This window comes from Amphiprion ocellaris, chromosome 12 (genome assembly GCF_022539595.1).
Source record: "Amphiprion ocellaris isolate individual 3 ecotype Okinawa chromosome 12, ASM2253959v1, whole genome shotgun sequence".
In the NCBI taxonomy this organism is placed as follows: domain Eukaryota; kingdom Metazoa; phylum Chordata; class Actinopteri; family Pomacentridae; genus Amphiprion; species Amphiprion ocellaris.
This window is the reverse complement of record NC_072777.1, coordinates 24,907,040-24,921,335: the sequence shown is the minus strand read 5'-3', so window position 1 is coordinate 24,921,335 and position 14,296 is coordinate 24,907,040.

Below are 14,296 nucleotides of genomic sequence, written 5' to 3'. Positions count from 1 at the left end.
TTTTTAGGATAAACAAGTAAATTAATGCTTTTTTGTGATTTTACTAATGAGGATATCTGCAATTTACCAAAGCCGGGGAAATCTGTGAAATAATAGCAAACTGTTCCTTTTAAAAGCTGTTAAAAACTAAAGTTTTTTTTTTTTTTTTCCAGTGTATCAGAAGGTGGGAGCTGTTTTCTTTTCTTATTTGTTTAGACCATAGGCATTGTTAGGATTTTAACCTCTTAATTTTGCCATTTTCAAGTTATTTCAGATTAAAATGAAGATAAAATGTGAGCGCTCGAGGCAACGTCAGGTCGTCCCACGTTGCTTCTATACTCAGCCCACATTATTATCTCACTGAATGCAGGATAAACAGTGTTTCATGAAGTGTGTGCTTTGGAATTAACTTTATTTGCACTCAACAAAAATGTAAATCACTTGTGATTTCTGCTTTTATGACTCAACTCTTCATCTGTCTGTTATCATTTCTAATACAGTCTCACTTCCATCTTGTTTCATAACATCCAATCTGTTGTAGAGATGCTGTGTGTCGGAACAACAAATACGCATTCCCATGTTTTTAAAAGATCAGAGAGATTTTAGTCACATACTACATGCAGCTTTTATACTTGTTTTACGAGTACAACCATGTTACCTCATCAACAAGAGGGTGGGAACTGTTTACTTTCTCATTTATTAGACCCCTTTTTAAAACATTATAGACATAATGAAGCCTACTATTCTTTAGATTTTAACCTCCTTATTGCAATTTTTCTTAAGAATTGATATTAAAATACTTTATTACTTTTTCCTTTTATGTTATGAACCCTTTAGCACCATGAGATCCTCTGATATTGACCTCTTATTTCTACCCAAAGTCTGAACAAAGGAATTATTATTATATATATATTTTATTCATTTTTAAATTTATTTCTCAATTTATTAATACATTTCAGTCCATTATGTGTGTTTTATCACTTCTCTTTTTTTACTTTAATACTCACAATTATGGCTTATCCTGCTGCTGGTGTTTCCTCTTTACGCATTAATTTATTCATTATAGTGTTTCCTCACTTCCTGTTTTTATCCAGTCTATCATTTACAACATCATTTTTATGAGTGAGGCTCTTGCATTTATTATTTTTCGTTCCTCTTCTTCTGCAATGCACTTTGCATTACGTGGCATTAGTGTGGAAAGTGCTGCTCTGTACAAGTAAAGTCTCATTGATTGATTGATTTTCAAATTATTTCAGGGTAATTTAATATATAACATGCTAGACCCTGTGCTCAAGGCAAAGTCAGGTCAACCCACTTTCCTTCTATGCTTCGCCCACATTTACATCACATCAGCAGACTGGTGGTTCTTTAACTTTGTGCCTGAGTTAGTCTCATTTCTGATGATCTCATGCAAAAGTATGCTTTGGAAATACTAGCTTTCATAAATGCTGCAGCTCGGCCAGAGTTGTCGACTTTTAGCTGTCAGCCGGAGTGATATGGCAGGTAAAAGCTCATTTTATGTCTTAATAATAATTGAATTTAATATTAATTTTGGTAACCTAAGCCTTTATTGCTCCCACAGTGGGGGGATTTGCAGCATTACAGCAGCAAAGACAACGAAAATATTTTAAGAATGCTGCACAAAAATGGAAAATGAATCCAAAATATACATAAGTAATTGTTACAGAAGTAAAAGTATTGCACACATGAGGGATATTGCACAAAATACAGATTAGAAAAAACTGACAGAAGTATTAATATTGCACAGATTGTAGGTAAGTAGAAAAATATACATGAATATAAACAGTCCAGAAGATGAGATGCATGTGCTTGTGAGGAAAATAGTTCTGCACTGAGCAGTGTTTTGAATTTCACTTCACTGAGGCAAAATATGATTTGAGTTCATTTCTTAAAAGTAGATGATTGTTTTGTTTTGTTTGCAGTTTTGTTTTTACTCTTATTTATCTTCCTTCTGGCTGTAATTTTATTTTTATTGTTAATTTAACGCACTTGTCTGTCATTTCTCCTTTTGCTGTCAATAAACACATGATATTTATGATTATGGTTTTTATTTGTGTTCATGCATTAGGGGAAAATATCATAAAATGTTTCTCTGCTGCCTCTAGAATAACTGCACTGAGCAGTCATGAGGTTTGACTGTTGTTTCAGGCAAAAAAACAAACAAACAAACAAACCACTGTATTAAGATCCAGGGTTATTCATAAATCATTTAGTGTCACTGATGGCTGTTTACTTATTATTATAGATTTCAGAAGGGAACATGCGTGTTTAGAAAAATCACTGTTTAATCATTGCACCTAAATGTTATGTTTTCCTTCACATAAATGTATGATTCCTATCATAAACTGAAATGTTCTGGAGGATGACACCCAGATCCTCCACCTTAAAGCATCATACTTTTCATTTTCTGCATTCTAGTGAACTTTTATGTTGCAATTTGTGCCTTTTCTACAACATCTCTTCATTATGGAAACAAAAACATGTGCAAAAGCAAAATATAATGGAATAAAATGCAACATTGCTCCCAGGCATACTGCTTTCAATCAGCTTTTTCCATTTAATATTATCCCTTTTGTTTCAGCACACATACAGACATGATTCACTCTACTGTCTTCTTTTGCATTATCCTTAAGCAATAAAGGATTCATAAAGACAATAAAGCAATGAAATTATTGAATTAAGTGGGTGGAACAAATCATTAAAGCAAAGTATCCTAACTCAAATAGTATGTCATTATGGGTCATTCCAGAATTGGAGGACATTTTACATCCCACCCATGAAATTTCAAATAATCCATCTACAAAATACCAAAACATGCAGTTTTTGTGTACATTTACTTGTCCTGAGACCAAATCCTGAAAAAACTAGGAGAAAAGAATGTTTGAAAATATTTTTAAAAACACCAAATAAATCTGGAGTTCCCCCTAAAATGCCATTTTTCTCTTGTCCCACGACCAAATTCAATCTCAAATAAAACAGTTAAAATGAAATTTAAATCAGGTGTAATTTTTTTCATTGGTGTCTCTTGTAATTGTGATTTTTTGAAATCAAGATAATATTTTAAATAATAATTAATATGCATGGAGCTTGTGTTCCATGACAACCCTGTTAGCAAAACCTTTTTATCTAGCAGAAGAAGAACAAAACAGTGAATCACATGAAACTGGAACTGAAATCATCAAAGAGTTTTCTAAAAGATTAGGCAGAGCAAAGCTATGTCCTCTCTTCTATTTTTCATATTTTCATCACATTGTCAGCCTTGATTGAATGTGTCACTCTACCTCATATTATCAGGATCAGACTAATTGTTTTTATTTTTTTCTTTACTGCTGTCCATCAGTCAGTTTGTCCTCTTGGTCAGCAGTAACAGCTAGATAAATATCTTGCTTCTACTCCTGAGAAAAAACTAATATTAGCATGGATTTGCAACTCTGTTACTGTGATTAGAGTAGGGTTAGCAAACAACAAATAAAACATGGAATAAAAATGGGACCATTGATGTGTAAACTGAGTGAATCTATCCGAATATGTAGCAGAAAACTGTAAAAGACAAGGTTTATTTTTCAAAGATTTTGAATCCCAAATGTCCTCCAGTTCTGGATTGACTCTTATGTTCACTCGTTTGCAAGAGTTTTTGGTCACCGAATAAGCTTTAAATCATCATTAAATGAGCAATAAAATTTAATAACCTGAGAAAAACATGATCCCCTTTTTATTTTTACAATAATTTATTCCATCTAATTGATAAAATTCATGTATCAAACACATGTACTTTATGAGTAGGATGAGTTGGGTAACTATACTCAGAGGTAACCTGTTAAACACAACCTTTCCCTATAAATTACAGTATTTTATATTTTAAAAAAGAAAAGCATGTTTTGTTATCAACACCGTTATTGATGCTATTTATATCATTTTCTGCTTTCATTTTCTCCTTAAGGTTTATATTACCTTTTTGTGTACATTTGAGGGCAGTTGTTTTCTTTTTGAATAAGTTGTATGTTTTATTTAGTTTGGCTATTATTTTAGCATATTATTCAGTATGTCTTTTGTGTTTTCATAGAACAAAAAAGCAACCTGTCACATTGAGAAGTGTTCTTCTAATCTACTGTGATTATTCCATGTTATACAGGTTGCAGCAGAGTTGTGATTGTGTTCCTTTCTACACTATATTGCCAAAAGTATTCGCTCACCTGCCTTGACTTGCATATGAACGTAAGTGACATCCCATTCCTAATCCATAGGGTTCAATATGACGTCAGTCCACCCTTTGCAGCTATAACAGCTTCAGCTCTTCTGGGAAGGCTGTCCACAAGGTTTAGGAGTGTGTTTATGGGAATTTTTCACCATTCTTCCAGAAGCGCATTTGTGAGGTCACACACTGATGTTGGACCAGCAGGTCTGGCTCTCAGTCTCCGCTCTAATTCATCCCAAAGGTGTTCTATCAGGTTGAGGTCAGGACTCTGTGCAGGCCAGTCAAGTTCATCCACACCAGACTCTGTCATCCATGTCTTTATGGACCTTGCTTTGTGCACTGGTGCACAGTCATGTTGGAAGAGGAAGGGGCCAGCTCCAAACTGTTCCCACAAAGTTGGGAGCATGGAATTGTCCAAAATGTCTTGGTATGCTGAAGCATTCAGAGTTCCTTTCACTGGAACTAAGGGGCCAAGCCCAGCTCCTGAAAAACAACCCCACACCATAATACCCCCTCCACCAAACTTTACACTTGGCACAATGCAGTCCGACAAGTATCATTCTCCTGGCAACCGCCAAACCCAGACTTGTCTATCAGATTACCAGATGGAGAAGTGCGATTGGTCACTCCAGAGAAGGCGTCTCCACTGCTCTAGAGTCCAGTGGTGGCTGCTTTACACCACTGATGTATGGCTTGGATGCAGCTGCTCGGCCATGGAAACCCATTCCATGAAGCTCTCTGCTGAAGCACTGTTCTGAAGCTAATCTGAAGGCCACATGAAGTTTGAAGGTCTGTAGCGATTGACTCTGCAGAAAGTTGGCGACCTCTTCACACTATGCACCTCAGCATCCGCTGACCCCACTCCGTCAGTTTACGTGGTCTACCACTTGGTGACTGAGTTGCTGTCATTCCCACACACTTCCACTTTCTTATAATCCAGCTGACAGTTGACAGTTGACAGTTGATTTAGGAGCGAGGAAATGTCACGACTGGATTTGTTGCACAGGTGGCATCCTATCACAGTTCCACGCTGGAATTCACTGAGCTCCTGAGAGCGACCCATTCTTTCACAAATGTTTGTAAAAGCAGTCTGCAGCCTAGGTGCTTGATTTTATACACCTGTGGTCATGGAAGTGATTGGAACACCTGATTCTGATTATTTGGATGGGTGAGCGAATACTTTTGGCAATGCAGTGTATATATTTTGCTTGTGGAAATGCAGTTTGAAAGATAAAACATGGTTTGGTAATTATTGTCTCTAACAGTGTTAGTTCCTGTCTTAGAAGTAAGTATTTCTGGATTATTTTAACAGCTAAATTCAAGTCGACCCAGGCAGTTTCCTGGCAACACAATATCATTAAAGAAATAGTTCCCTACCTGTGAAATCTGATAAAGAAGAAGGAAATATGCTTCTCCAAATAATAGCTTTTTTTTCCTTGTGAGATATTGAACACTTATTTCCTCTATAATGATTCAAATGTAAGAATCTGAATACTGTATAATTTGTTTCTTGTTTAATACTCTAACTAGATTTTCCAGAAACATACTGTATTTACATTGTGTTGCTGCTGGAATCAACATTAACTGTAACTGTAGTTTTGTATCAGTTTTTGTTGTTTTGTGTCTCAGTTTGTCTTGATTTTGTGTCATTTTGTTTCTCAATTTGTGTTGTTTTGTTTGTCATATTTGACGGTTTATCTCGTTTTGTGTGTCACTTGTTTGGTTTTGCATCTCATTTTGTTTTATGTCTTATTTGTATTATTTTGTGTCTCGTTTGTATGGTTTTATATCTCTTTTGTTGTTTTGTGTCTGTCGTTTCATGTCATTTGTGTTGCTTTGTATCTATTTTGTATTGCTCTGTGTCTCTTTTACGTTGTTTGGTGTCTGTTTTTTGTTGTTTTGTACCACAGTTTTTCTTGTTTTTGTGTCGTTTTGTTTTTCAATTTGTGCTGTTTTGGTTGCAATTTTTGATGGTTTATCTCGTTTCATGTCTCATTTGTTTTGCTTTGCATCCCATTTTGTGTTGTTTTATGTCCTGTTTGTGTCATTTTGTGTCACATTTCTATTGTTTTTTTTTATCTTTTTGTCGTTTTGTATCTGTTTTATGCTGTTTGTGTTGTTTTGTGTCTCATTTGTATTATTTTGTATTTCTTTATGTTGTTTTGTGTCTGTTTTGTGTTGTTTTATTTCATTTGTATTGTTTTGTGTCTCATTTATCTCCTCTTGCATCTCTTTAGCATTGTTATATGTCCATTTTGTGCCATTTTGTGTCATTCTGGGCCTATTTTTTGTAATTTTATGGCTTGTTTGTGTGTCATTTGTATTGTTGTATTGTGTTTCATGTGTCATTTCAGGCGACATTTGTTTTATTTTGTATCTTTTTGTGGCATTTTGTGTCTTCTTTTTATTGTTTTGTTTCATTTGTGTTAATTAAGTATGACTTTGTGTCTCTTCTTGCTGTTTTGTGTCTCATATGTATTGTTGTGTGTCTTGTTTGTTGTCTGGTTTTTGCTTTTTTAAATCTCATTTGTGTTGTTTTGTGTGTCATTTGTATTTAGTCTCATCTGTCATTTTGTGTCTCCTCTTGTTTTGTGTCTTGTCTGTGTCATTTTATATCTCGTTTGTGTTGTTTTGTGTGTTTTTTGTGTCTGTTTTTTGTTCTTTTGTGTCTCCTTTGCATTATTTTAGTCTTGTGTCATTTCTTGTTCTTTTGTGTCTCCTCTTGTTGTTCTGTGTCTCATTTGTGTCATTTTATGTCTTGTTTGCGTTGTTTTGTGTCAAACATTTGGTTCAAATGACAGGTTTATTTTAGTTTTTAACTCAAAAAAGCAAAATATTTTACAGTTTTTAACTGCATTTCAGAATTCTCTGTGCAGTGCAGTGATAAACAACATATCTGAAACTATTCAAATAAATAAACCGAATAGACAGTGAGTAAACTTTAGTCACCGTGGCAGTAGCCTTTCTTGAAATTATGCAAAAAACTTTCCTATTTCCTTATGTTCTGTTGATGCTAAAGTCATAAATTCTATGAATTAAGCTCCACAGGCAGAATAAAAGGTTTTATATTCATGTTTTGTTGTTGTAATATTGCGAGATGAGCCACCAGACTAAGTGACTGCACTGAGTAAACCAGTGATGTGGAGCCCTTTCGGTTTTCACTTCACTTTTTCAGTTTGCAGTGGTGAAAACACAGAGCAAAGCAAACAGGCAGAAATGCAAATGCATGACGCTAAATGAGCAAAGCGAGGTGGAGGCGGTGGGAGGGAGGTAAGCCGGAGAACGCTGCTCAGCTTAAAAAACACCAGCCGTGTGAGGGAGGCTGGGTTTTTTTGTTCTGGAAGGAGCTCATATCCTATTTGGACAAGCAAACACTCACTGGAGATGTTTTAATTTCAAATGTAAGAAACTACCCCCAGGGAGTTTGCATGTAATTATGAATTATCGTAGTACAGCAGACGGTCCCTTCTTCGCGGCAGTATTCACTTTTCACTGGATGTTCCATGAGTGGCATTGAGAGAGCAGCTCTCTGTGCCGTTGCACGCATTAAACCAGCAATTTGAGATGGTGCTGCTGCTGACATCAAAACAACAACACCAACAGGCACTGCGGTATTGGCATGGAAAAGCATCAAAGTGGGAGAGATTCAGGGAAAGAGTCAGCGATGTCCTGTATTTTTATACAACATGAAAGGAAAAATGATGATGACTTTCCATGAAGATGAGTATTGGAAAATTAGCACTAAAAATGTGATTACACTTTAGTTCAAAAACATGATTTCTTCAATCAGTCGGCACCCATGACTAAAAACAAGTCTTCTCAAAGTCTTAATCCTCATCCTGCAGACCTCAGAGATGGACTTTTTGTCATAACTCACAAGTACTTCATTCTGTCATTTCAATTTTTCCAAGACTTTGTCAATCATTTCGTTCCTAAAGACGTCATATCATTGTTTTCTGCTTTCCATCCATGCAGTTTAAATAGATGGAACTATTTGTTGAGTTCATGTTGGCTGTGGGAGGCTCAAATGTGCTTTGTCAAATCCCAAACTACAACAACAAATCAGCTTTAAATTGTGACAAAGGTCTTCATTTAGTAACTTCTTGTAAGCAGCAGAGGCAGAAACTGAGAAAACTAAAAACTAAAATAGTGAAACCTGATACACTAATATAAGCTATGATAAGCTAAGCTAAGACTGAACTTTATCAATCCCAAAGGAAATATTTCTGCCTGAAAAAAAATGCATAGCATGAGAATAAATGCAATGTCAAATAGAGAAGCAATAAAATACAAGCAGAATACAGTATTAAAAATAAAAATAAGTGACCTAAAATAAGACTAGAATAGAAAAGTGATAAGTAAAAGTCTTAATAATTCTTAAGGAGCAAAGCAATATACCATGTGATTATGAATTCTAATACATAAAAAAGGAAATGCTACATATAAATAGAAATATGACAGATGATAGTGAAATATTACAAATAGTAAAAACATATTTCATTATTTCTTGCAATATTAAGCATTGAGACAACATGTAAAGTCAAGTTAAATAAAGTCAAATATCTGTATTTTTCTATTCCACAGTTATTTTTATTGTAACTTTTTCACACTACCACCATCATATGTATCAGTCTGTTGCGTCAGGTGATGGTGATGATGATCATCTTTAAAAGATTTCTTAGAATCAGAACAAAGAGAATCATTTGTCAGAGCATTTTCCATTCAAAATTGCTTGGACGTAGTGGAAAAGTTATCTAAATTAGCATGTGTTATTAAATCTGACCACAACTGATGACCAAAAGCTATCAAACTTCTGACATCCATCTGTCTATGCTACTACCAGAAATGCTCAGATTCACGAGGACGATGGTGCTGGTGATCCTTGGGCTCTTACAGCCTCTTGATCTACCATTCATGTCAAAGCAGGGGTTACTTTTGGTCTCCTACCAATCCCTTTGAGATCTTTCACCGTGTCTGTCTCCTTGTACTTTCTGATTACACTTTCCACTGTGGCCACTGGCATTTGGAATCATTTTGATACAGCTTCACAGCTGTTTTATGTCTTCTGAGTAGCCACAATGTGTGATTCCCTCTCAATGATGGATCCTGATTGCGGCTCACTAAACTCTTTGGTTTAAACCGCAATTTGCAATTGATTAGTAACGGGCTGGAGAACTATTACATCAGCTGTTCTCAATTCACATTTATTAGAATGATCTAGGAGATGGGAGAAATTGCAAAGTCCATTTGGAATAAGTATAAATCCTGCATTTTCTGACGATTTTACAACAATTTCAGTTGAATTACTACCTTTTTTTTCTTACTGTAAAAAATGCCAGGAATTCGACTGGGGCAGGGTATAGCTAGTTGTGTATGTAAAGATACTGGATGTGCTCGAATGCTAAAGAAATTACGACATGTCATATTGTTTTCATGAAAATATTTACTCGTATTATCTGTGGAGTAGTCAACGAAGATGATAGGCAGACAGACTCAACAGACTTCTTTGTGTGGAAAATAGGTGAAAATTTTATTTTACAATGTGTCTCCTGACTTAAAGTGACAAAACAACACAAGAAAATAACTTACAAGGAAAAATGATCAACCAAAATCCAGCAAATTCCACTGGATTTTGGTTGATTTTTTAGTGAATGGTCTTAAGAAAATATTGGAAATTTTACTGATATATATGTAATCACTTTAGATATTTTTAGTATTTTTGTTGGAAGATTTTTACTCATTTTTTGAAAAATATTTACAAGAATTTTCTTGTCAAATTTGGGGGATTTTTAAAAATAAAACTTATAAGAGAAACTTTTAAGGAATTTTTGGAATTTTCTTCCTGAAGGTTTTGCAAATTTTTAGAAATTTGGGGAATTTTTTTGCAGATTTTTTGGGATTTTTTTTCAGACAAGGAAGCTATATTTTTTGGTGCCCATAAATGAGGACAACAGGAGGGCTAATATATCTCAAATTAGGAGGTTACATGAAAGCGAAAATCGATTTTTGAGTGAAAAACTGCTATTTTTTTTAAGCACGTCTGGCTTATTTTAAGACACCTAAGCTTGACAATCCTGGTAAAATATAGGTTAAAATAAGTTTTCCCAGCTAATTTTAAGATCTCAAGATTCTAAATATCACATCGTATTGCAAGAAATCTTCCCAAGCCATTTTTCACTTGTTCTATTGACAGATTTTTTCACTTATTTCAAGGTAAGAGTTCCTTGAAATTTTTCTTGTTTTGAGAGGGGCATTTTTTCCAGTGTATACACGGTGCTCAGTTCACACCTTAATCACTTCAGGCCTTCAGACTTTGACTGTATTTTGACAGTGAATTATTATGGTGCATTAACCTTCCACCTCAAATTATCTGTGCAGTGTGTTAAAACTCTGATTAACATATGAAACTATTCAAATAAATAAACACAACTGACAGTGAGTAAACTTTCGTCACCCTGGCCGTACCCTGCCTTTCCTGAAATTATGCAAAAAACACTCCTCTTTCCTTATGTTCTGCTGACGTACCAGAGTAAGAGTTGATTTTCTACTTTGGTGTTTTTGTTGCATGCTGGAAGACATACGATTGGAGAAATAAGCAGCCAACACAACAGTTGAGCATTTCCACCTTGAAACTGCAGAGTACTGATGAAAACACAGATTCAGACTTTGAGGGTTTCACACTTAACAAACCAGAAATCCTGTCAGCTTGCAGTCTCAGATTTTCTGTGTAACTATTGCTCTTCAGGCTTGGTCTACTAGTAGAACATATATGGCTGAAGTTGCTATCATGCAGCAGAGTCAAAGGCGAACGGGTGTGCCGGAGCTGCAGCAAATGTGGAAGAAACTTCACATTCTGGAGGAAGCAATGGTGATGGTAATGTTACATGTAAGTCATTTTAAGGCTGGCAGGGTTTTAAAAAAGCTAAATATGTAACTGTGATGCACTGAGATGAGTTTTACGGGTTAAATCAACTCCAGAGGGATCTCAAGACTTTATTAAAAATCAATGGAAAGTAATACTTATTGTTGTACTGGCAAAAAAAAAACCAGAGGAATATGCACACTGCTCAGACAAATCACCATTTTTTTTCACCATTCTGTGCCATTTTAGCACCTTAAGTACATTAATGTCAATACGATATTCTACTTTATTCTATCCCCAGCATATTCCGTCTTTAATGTTCATTTTATTTATCCTATTTTAGCTACCACATGGCCGCTACTACTACTATTGTACAGTTGCCATTCTGTGTCTTACTGCTCTATATGCCTTGAATTGCCCCTAGGGGACAAATAAAGGTTTTTGAATTGAACTGAATGCATTTTTTTGCAACTTCATCTGTTGATTGCAGTAGCAGACCACCTGACTGAACTTTTCACCCCGCATATGGAGATTTTTTCACAGTTCATAAGATTTTATTTATCCGTTCATAAGTAATTTCATTGGGGAAGAATCTGTATAATTTACAAACACTCCACATAGGCTGACATGTATGTTCTTTCCAGAGGCAACCAAAGAGGGCAACTGTGCGGTCGCTCGGACAACTTTAGCCCGGCCTTGTGCACGTCCCTCCTCTGTGCACTAGTCTCTCTGCTGCTGCTTGACCTGCTCCATATACTATTCACTCTATACTCGACTCCATGCTCCAGGCTGTATGCTGTTCTGTGATTTATCATTGAGTCACACATGAGATAAGAGATGAGCACAACACCGAGTGTGCCGAGACTGACAATTATGCAGCAGGTATTGATTTAACAGAAATTAAACATAACCAGTGGTTTATATTTGTAGGTGAAATGAGCTAACGTAAAAACTAGCTGTAAATTTAACAGCACAGACCTAGTTTCCAATTTTGTATAACTGTACTGGCATTTGAGGAACATTAACATGAGAATATTTAGCTTTTCAGTGACTTTGTATTGGCTATTCTGAACCTAAACTGCCATCTGGCGACTACTTATTGAAATTAGAAAAGCAGTCAGAGAGCACAGTACTCCGCCAAGGCTGTTCATTCCCCCATATGGCATCATCAGAAATACAGCATATGTTTTTTTAATATAAATGCAGCATTTGTTTATTAGTTACTGATGAGCAGAAATCACAGCAACATAGAATATAGATGTACCCACAAACAAAATTACGTTGCGCGGAGCACAGGTGTGTGTTATGCATGTGTATGCTATGTATGGATACTGACTCACATGACCTAAATATGTAGCAGGCAGTGGGAATTGATGGGACTCGGAAACACCCCCACAATTTTATCAACTGTTCCTTGTATCATTTCCAACGAAGTCCCAATAAGTCTGCAGCGGTCGATTTGTAGTAGGATCGCAATCATGTGATCGTCAGCAGGCAGCTGACGTAGTGTTCATTTGTTGTCATAGTTACAGTGACGCTATGCCACTATCTCACAATGATATAGAAATCTTTAACAAATCCATGGATCCAGATTATAAGCCGCATCACTGCCAAAATCTAATCACTTGGTCCTTGTGTCATTTCTGACCCTACCTGAAAATTTCATCCAAATCCATTAGTCTGTTTTTGAGTAATGTTGCTAAAGACGGGCAGACAAACAGACAAACCAATGGCAATCGTCACATAATTCCATAGTGTTCCTTGGCTGAGTAATAAAGGATGACAGCGACGCATCTTTACTATAGTACTAAAACCACAGTGCTGAGCAGTAATCACTGAAAGCTATCTGTATGCAAATGAAGGGAAGAAAACGCTTCATAATCAATGGTTATGGGTGAAACAATATCATACTTTCTATGGCAACACACAGCATAGCAACACAGATATGCACAGAAAAGGTTAATGCTGTGGTCTCACTAAACTACTCACTATATATGTATATATATATATATATATATATATATATATATATATATATATATATATATATATATATATATATATATATATATATATATATATATATAAATGAAAATAAATTTTATATATATATATTTCCTCACACAAAAAGTGACGAGAATTCACATTTCAGCGTTAAACATGCTGCTTCTCTGCAGGCTCTGTAAACATGTTTCAGAACAGACAGTGCAGCCATTTGCTTAATCCAAATGCTCCTTTTTCATGTGCAACGTCAGCTTACTCGGAAAAAAGTCAGATGACAGGCCCAGATTTCACTGCAGTCTGCTTACTGTAACTTGAAATTAATATGCATTACTCATAATTTAAAAGTCAAATGTGACAGAGGAAAATCAGAGGGGCCTTGAAATAAGGAGCTAAATGCCAAATAGAAAGTACAGAACTAAAAGGAGAACTGCAATCTGTCAAGGGGTGACTTTTAGGGGGTCCGGAGACGCAGTTTGACAATCCGGCAGCTAATCCGTCAGATTAGCGAAGGTATTCATATTCATATTCATATTCATCCGCGCAGAAACCTTCGGGACATCTGAGCATTTTTTTAAAATTCTGAAACCGAAAGCTGTGGTCCTCCAAAGCTGGGCCAGGGGCTTTCAGCAGACGAGAACATTCCCCGTGTCTAAAGAGGACTGGGAGACGAGCCTCGACCCCTTTGTCTTGGCACGGTGCTTCCACAGTCAACATCTTGCTCATGCTCCCGATGCACTAAATGCATGAGGAGAATTTAATTACAGAGTATAGGCTCCCCCTCAACACACACACACACACACACACACACACACACACACACACACACACACACACACACACACACACACACACACACACACACACACACACACACACACACACACACAGAGACACATTGCAGTGGCATTCCTGCACTCGGTGACCTCTCCTCTAGGCCCTTTCAAGAAAAGCGGATGACTGAAGTTGGGTGGCGGAAAAGAGGGGGAAGGTATTGGGGATGAATGGGGTGGTGATGGTGGTGGTGGTGGTGGTGGTGGTGGCGGGGGGCGAGTGAAAGAGTCTACACAGCAATGGCATTGGACTAGTCTTCCCGCCCAGCGCCCACACTGTGGACAAACACTGTGTTCTCATGTCAGGAAGTCTAATTAGACTTAATAAAAGCAGCATGTGAAACGTCTGCCATTCCTCCATGACAGAAAGAGGAAGCTCCATTGGGGGGTTTCGTGGAAAAAAGA